Raw genomic sequence first — 7,222 nt, forward strand, 5'->3', positions numbered from 1 at the left:
ATTTTCAATGTCATCAACAAAGAGTATGGCAAAATTAGGAGCAAAAATGGCCCCCATTGAAGTGCCTTTACATTGCCTGTAATACTGGTCTTCAAACATAAAATAGTTTCTGGTGAGGGCTATTTCCAGGAGTGAGATGATGAATTCTGTTGGGACCCGATGAGGTGCTGGGCGTAGATTGAGATGTTTAGTGATAACTTCTATGCCTTTGTCTTGGGGAATGTTGGTGTATAGTGACTCGATGTCCAGAGTGACCAGGAGTTCAGTTTGGGGGTCAAAGGGCTGGGATTCAATTAGGTTGATAAAGTGAGTGGTGTCCTTAACGTAAGTGGCGGTGTCTTGTACCATATTATTTATAAAGAAGTCAATGTAGCTCCCTAAAGGTTCTAGAATGGATCCGCAACCAGAAAGGATGGGTCTGCCTGGTGGAGTTTCCAGATTCTTATGGATCTTGGGAAGAGTATATAGGACAGGAGTCCTAGGGTTTTTATTATTTAGAAAGGAAAATTCGTGTTTGCTGATGTAGCCTTCTTCTAGAGCCGTTTTGGTAGCTGTGAGGATGAGGTCACTGATGTCTTGAAGAGGATTGCGCATAAGGCGTTCATAGTGTGACGTGTTCCTGAGTTGGCGTTGGATTTCATTGTCGTAGGCGGTTTTGTCCTGTAGGACGATACCGCCTCCCTTGTCACAGGGTTTTATCACCACGTCATCGAGGTTTTTTAGAGCGTTGAGACTATGTCTTTCTTCAAGGCTAACATTGAAGGGAGTGAACCTGTAGTTAGTTTTTATGTTGTTGAAGTCTTTAAGTACGAGATGTTCGAAGGTAATAACTTCCGGGGGCATCGAACCAGTGGGTGGATTGAATGTGGATTTGGGTCGCAATCCTGTGATATCATTTCTCGTGGTTGTCTCTTTATCTTGGAAAAATACATTAAGTCTTACTTTCCTAAAGAATTGAAGAATTTCGGTGTGGATGTCAAACCAGTTAGGTTTTTCCGTGATGACAAAGGAAAGTCCTCTACTAAGTAGGGCTATGTCAGTCGAGGCCAGCTGATGTTTGGAGAGGTTAAAGATAGGCATTTGGTCCATGTTAGATGAGAGAGGTGGGAGGGGGGAAGGTGTTAGTATTGGTATCCCCATTGGTAGAATTTCCTGCATGTTTGTCGCTCCCCTGGGGGGAGGTTGTACCTGGGCCTCCCTCTGCCCCGACCTCTGCCTCTCGGTCTCTCCCCTGTGAATGTTTGGCCTCTCTCTAAAAAATTGGGATTGTATGTAGAGGAGCTAGTGCCTTCCCCGGGATCAGAGTTGTCGGATTCTAGAGAGGAGGTTGAGAACGTGACCGGCTGCCTGTTTCTGAATCTACCCCAAGTACCTGTTGGGTACCTCTGTTGATCTTGGTTGTTTTGAGTAAAGAAGTCTTCTCTGAGGTAAGGGTAGGTTTGTTCTTTGTTGTAGGTCCTTATGTCCTTTGTCACTTTAGTTGACTTTTTATGGTGTTCAAAGTTTTGAAAGTCAACAATGGTACGTTCTAGTTTCTCCAGGGCTGATTTGGCATCTGCTAGGCTGTCTAGTTCTAAGATTGCCTTTTCTAGTTCTCGGATTTCTAGTAGTTCTTTTCTACTGTGTTCTAATGCAGTGTCAATACCTAGCACCATCCAGTGGCGGGAACACGTAGTGCCAATGTGGGCGAAACCGTTCTTAAATTTTGGGTCTTGTAGGAAGATTGCAGGGATGTTGCGTACTTGCAAACCTACTGGAATGATGTCTGCCTTCAGATATTCCGTAAGCATACGGGCGTGTAGTTCAGTACGTATGTGTTTCTTTTTTAGTCTTTCTAGACTAATAAGTTTTTCACTTGCTACATTAGAGGGAGTGTTGTTGGCTGGTATCGGTGTATGGAAAAGTGAAGGACCATTAATCAATCTTGCTATATATTCCTCGGTATAGGTTGGGATAGTGGGTGTAGACATAGTCTGATAACGAGGTAGGGCTTCTGGCTGGCCTGTAAGTCAGGGTGATGTACATAGATCAAAGGAGGGAACAGAGTAATTTCTTTATAGTATAACTTAATATAACCACTAAAGAGTGGAACCCTTGCAGTGAAGCCACTGCACGTACGAGTGTTTTAAAGAACAAGGGTACCCCTTATGCGAACCTGGGGTGATACAATGTGGAAGAGAACAATGGTTCGGGATGGCCTGAGAAGGTCCAGTGAAATGAAAAGCCCTTAGGAGGGCGAGATGATTTAGTATAGGTTCAAGGACTCATATTGGAGAGTGATACTTAATATAGAGAAACAAGGGACAGGAGAGGTCAATGTATGACACTTATTTATTGAACAGAGATTGAATTCAAGTGCTCACATATTTAGTGACAAGAAAGCGTGACATGCAGGTGAGGGTGGAGTCTTTAAAAGAGAACATCGCATTGGCAACAATAGAGAACCATTTTTTAAATAAGATTAGTACAAAATAGGTTCGAGTTGCATAGGGTCGACGGCGTTTCGAACTCAGTTATTTGAGTTCATCATCAGGACAAAATGTGAGCATATGAACTCTAAATGTGAAAAAAATACAGAAAAAATAAATAAATAAACAAGTACAAAACATAAATTAGTCCCTGAACTGTAACAAGCATCACAAGCAATTAATGAGCGGTACATGGTGTTCTCCAAAACGTGATGCAATTACATAAAGATGAGAAATCGGTAACCTGGCAGAGTCAGCAAAGTCATGGAACTGAGCAGTCTAGTGCCCTGAAGGAATGCGCAATTACAAGAATATGATGTTAGAGACTCGGAGCTCATAGTGACGAAGTAAATTATAGCGCTAGGGGCGGAGGTTGGGGCATCATTGCGCGCGCATGAAGTGGAACACTTACTGAGCATATGAGCGGTAGAGTGACGGGATAGTCGTCAGTAAAAACGTGTTCGTCGCGGTAGTGAACGTCTTGATTTGAATCAATAGCCTAAGAAAACGGAGTGATTATGGGATACAACTGGACAAAGCGCGTGGTGATTAAAGCAAGAATACCGCGTGGTGTTACGGTAGTGAAGACACTTACTGAAGTAATAAACTGGGTACGGACTTCTCAATAAATGGAAGCGCGGTGTCTGTGCCGAAATTTAATTCAAGCAGGTATCAGGAGGAAGTTGCCTGAGGAAAAAGGGGGGGGGTGTTATTGTTAAAGGGACGTAGTACGGTGTGTGTACATGTAAATACGGGGCGGTGCCAGAATTAGAGCGAGGACACTTACTTAAGGTAGGAGTGTAAACATGCCTGCTCAGCGAGTTGAGGCGAGTTTTCGGTGCCGAGGAACTCAATCTGTAGAGGAGGATGCGGGAGGTTACCTTCAGGCGGATATCAAAGCCACGAGCAAGTGGAGGGAAGGGGATTTAGTTTCAATAGTACTTACTTAATCCATGCGGCACTCGGTGCATTCAATGGGGGTCACGGGGAGTGGAGCGAATCCTGTGTGCGTGTAGTTACGCGCGGCGACTGGCCATGAAGTGGGAGGGGGAGGTATTTAAGGGGCAGGGTTGCCATTGGTTACTCGAGGCGTCTGCAGCTGCGCCGATCGCAAGGTGTGAAAGCCCAACAGGACAAAACCGCCTACGACAATGAAATCCAACGCCAACTCAGGAACACGTCACACTATGAACACCTTATGCGCAATCCTCTTCAAGACATCAGTGACCTCATCCTCACAGCTACCAAAACGGCTCTAGAAGAAGGCTACATCAGCAAACACGAATTTTCCTTTCTAAATAATAAAAACCCTAGGACTCCTGTCCTATATACTCTTCCCAAGATCCATAAGAATCTGGAAACTCCACCAGGCAGACCCATCCTTTCTGGTTGCGGATCCATTCTAGAACCTTTAGGGAGCTACATTGACTTCTTTATAAAGAATATGGTACAAGACACCGCCACTTACGTTAAGGACACCACTCACTTTATCAACCTAATTGAATCCCAGCCCTTTGACCCCCAAACTGAACTCCTGGTCACTCTGGACATCGAGTCACTATACACCAACATTCCCCAAGACAAAGGCATAGAAGTTATCACTAAACATCTCAATCTACGCCCAGCACCTCATCGGGTCCCAACAGAATTCATCATCTCACTCCTGGAAATAGCCCTCACCAGAAACTATTTTATGTTTGAAGACCAGTATTACAGGCAATGTAAAGGCACTTCAATGGGGGCCATTTTTGCTCCTAATTTTGCCATACTCTTTGTTGATGACATTGAAAATAAGTTCATCCTCAACAACAACAACCCCTTCTTTAACAAAATTCGCGTATGGCGAAGGTACATAGATGACGTCTTCATGATTTGGTCTGGCACTGAAACTGAACTCCAACTATTCAGTGCATGGCTCAATAACACCCAGCCGGACCTAAAATTTACCTACAATTTCAATAAAAACAAAATTGACTACCTAGACGTCACGGTCAAAACGTCCGAGGGTGAACTCTACACTACCCTCTTTAGAAAACCTACAGAGCGTAACACCCTCTTACAGTACGATAGCTGTCATCCCAGGGCTCTGAGAGATGGCCTACCCTACGGTCAATTCCTGCGTATTCGCAGAAATTGCAGGTTCATGGAGGATTTCTTCCAAGAGGCTGAAATCCTATGTAAAAAACTCACCAATCGGGGCTACCCTAGACGTCTAGTAAAGAGGTCAATGAAACGAGCATGGTACTCACATCGCGAATTCCTGCTGCAACCCAAAGAGAAGGCATCCCTCAACAAAATCACATGCGTCACTACCTTCTGCCCGGTTAGCAACAAACTTACCAAAATGATAAAGAAACACTGGTCAGTACTAGGCCCATTGGAACTCAATACAGGCACTCCACTCTTTGCCTTCAAGAGAGGACGTAATATTAAGGACCACCTAGTTAGAGCCCAGAAACCAGTGCACAAGGACAATACTCTTCATTCTTTCCTTGGCCTCCCTCCTCTACAAGGCCACTATAAATGTAACAACTGTCTGTCGTGTGATTCCACCTGTAACACCCAGTCCTTTGAATATAATGGCACCAAACACACTTTACAGTTCTTCTCTAATTGTAATTCACAAAATGTGATCTACTGTATAAAATGTCCCTGCCAACTACTCTATATCGGGCAAACCACGCAGAAAATCAAGACTAGGATCTCGCAATACAGGAGCAGGATCCGCTGCAAAACACAAACGGCACCTCTTGTGGAACATTTTCTGGCCAAAGGACACTCTGAATCTGATTTCACATGGCAAGTGATTGACAGCCTACAACACAACCACAGAGGAGGAAATCAACAGCAAATCCTTAACCGCATGGAATGTAAATGGATTTTTAAATGCCGCTCCATTGAACAAGGACTTAACACTCTGGACGAATACAGAACCATTCTGTAACCACCTTCTGTGTTCAAATATGCTATTAACTCTTGCAACACCAGTCTCTTCTTGCCAACCCTGAGACCTCGTACATGCAATTCTGTACTCTTGTATGTAAAGCAACCCTTCTGTTTCTTATTGTACTACTTGTATATAATTGAATGTACACTAAGCGGGCAAGTATTTGAACACCTACGCTGCCTTTACTATATTGACGCTGCAATTTAGTTACTGCACCGCCCAATACCCCCTTTGGCCCTTTTGTATTGACCCCAGACTTAAGAATTCTCAACATTGTGTGCCCAACGGTATGGAATCATGCTCCATCACAGTAACTAGTAACTCGAGCAGTTCCATTCATGCTAGCGGTTTTAATTGCATACAGGCACCTCCTGAGCCTACTACCCTTGTTGGGCTTTCACACCTTGCGATCGGCGCAGCTGCAGACGCCTCGAGTAACCAATGGCAACCCTGCCCCTTAAATACCTCCCCCTCCCACTTCATGGCCAGTCGCCGCGCGTAACTACACGCACACAGGATTCGCTCCACTCCCCGTGACCCCCATTGAATGCACCGAGTGCCGCATGGATTAAGTAAGTACTATTGAAACTAAATCCCCTTCCCTCCACTTGCTCGTGGCTTTGATATCCGCCTGAAGGTAACCTCCCGCATCCTCCTCTACAGATTGAGTTCCTCGGCACCGAAAACTCGCCTCAACTCGCTGAGCAGGCATGTTTACACTCCTACCTTAAGTAAGTGTCCTCGCTCTAATTCTGGCACCGCCCCGTATTTACATGTACACACACCGTACTACGTCCCTTTAACAATAACACCCCCCCCCTTTTTCCTCAGGCAACTTCCTCCTGATACCTGCTTGAATTAAATTTCGGCACAGACACCGCGCTTCCATTTATTGAGAAGTCCGTACCCAGTTTATTACTTCAGTAAGTGTCTTCACTACCGTAACACCACGCGGTATTCTTGCTTTAATCACCACGCGCTTTGTCCAGTTGTATCCCATAATCACTCCGTTTTCTTAGGCTATTGATTCAAATCAAGACGTTCACTACCGCGACGAACACGTTTTTACTGACGACTATCCCGTCACTCTACCGCTCATATGCTCAGTAAGTGTTCCACTTCATGCGCGCGCAATGATGCCCCAACCTCCGCCCCTAGCGCTATAATTTACTTCGTCACTATGAGCTCCGAGTCTCTAACATCATATTCTTGTAATTGCGCATTCCTTCAGGGCACTAGACTGCTCAGTTCCATGACTTTGCTGACTCTGCCAGGTTACCGATTTCTCATCTTTATGTAATTGCATCACGTTTTGGAGAACACCATGTACCGCTCATTAATTGCTTGTGATGCTTGTTACAGTTCAGGGACTAATTTATGTTTTGTACTTGTTTATTTATTTATTTTTTCTGTATTTTTTTCACATTTAGAGTTCATATGCTCACATTTTGTCCTGATGATGAACTCAAATAACTGAGTTCGAAACGCCGTCGACCCTATGCAACTCGAACCTATTTTGTACTAATCTTATTTAAAAAATGGTTCTCTATTGTTGCCAATGCGATGTTCTCTTTTAAAGACTCCACCCTCACCTGCATGTCACGCTTTCTTGTCACTAAATATGTGAGCACTTGAATTCAATCTCTGTTCAATAAATAAGTGTCATACATTGACCTCTCCTGTCCCTTGTTTCTCTATATTAAGTATCACTCTCCAATATGAGTCCTTGAACCTATACTAAATCATCTCGCCCTCCTAAGGGCTTTTCATTTCACTGGACCTTCTCAGGCCATCCCGAACCATTGTT

General features: G+C 44.3%; 2 long non-coding RNA genes across 2 annotated transcripts; one reads left to right on the plus strand and one right to left on the minus strand.

Annotated features, from left to right (window-relative positions):
• Nucleotides 1–2,481: 2,481 nt before the first annotated feature.
• LOC146798091 (uncharacterized) lies at nucleotides 2,482–3,147 on the minus strand. The gene is made up of 3 exons (XR_014969101.1): nucleotides 3,064–3,147; nucleotides 2,881–2,967; nucleotides 2,482–2,556 (listed from the first exon to the last, which is right to left on the minus strand). It is a non-coding gene; the product is annotated as an uncharacterized LOC146798091 (long non-coding RNA).
• A 3,107-nt stretch (nucleotides 3,148–6,254) lies between these two features.
• Nucleotides 6,255–6,920, plus strand: LOC146798092 (uncharacterized). The gene is made up of 3 exons (XR_014969102.1): nucleotides 6,255–6,338; nucleotides 6,435–6,521; nucleotides 6,846–6,920. It is a non-coding gene; the product is annotated as an uncharacterized LOC146798092 (long non-coding RNA).
• The last annotated feature ends 302 nt before the right edge of the window (nucleotides 6,921–7,222 follow it).

Source organism: Triturus cristatus, chromosome 9, assembly GCF_964204655.1.
Source record: "Triturus cristatus chromosome 9, aTriCri1.1, whole genome shotgun sequence".
NCBI lineage: Eukaryota > Metazoa > Chordata > Amphibia > Caudata > Salamandridae > Triturus > Triturus cristatus.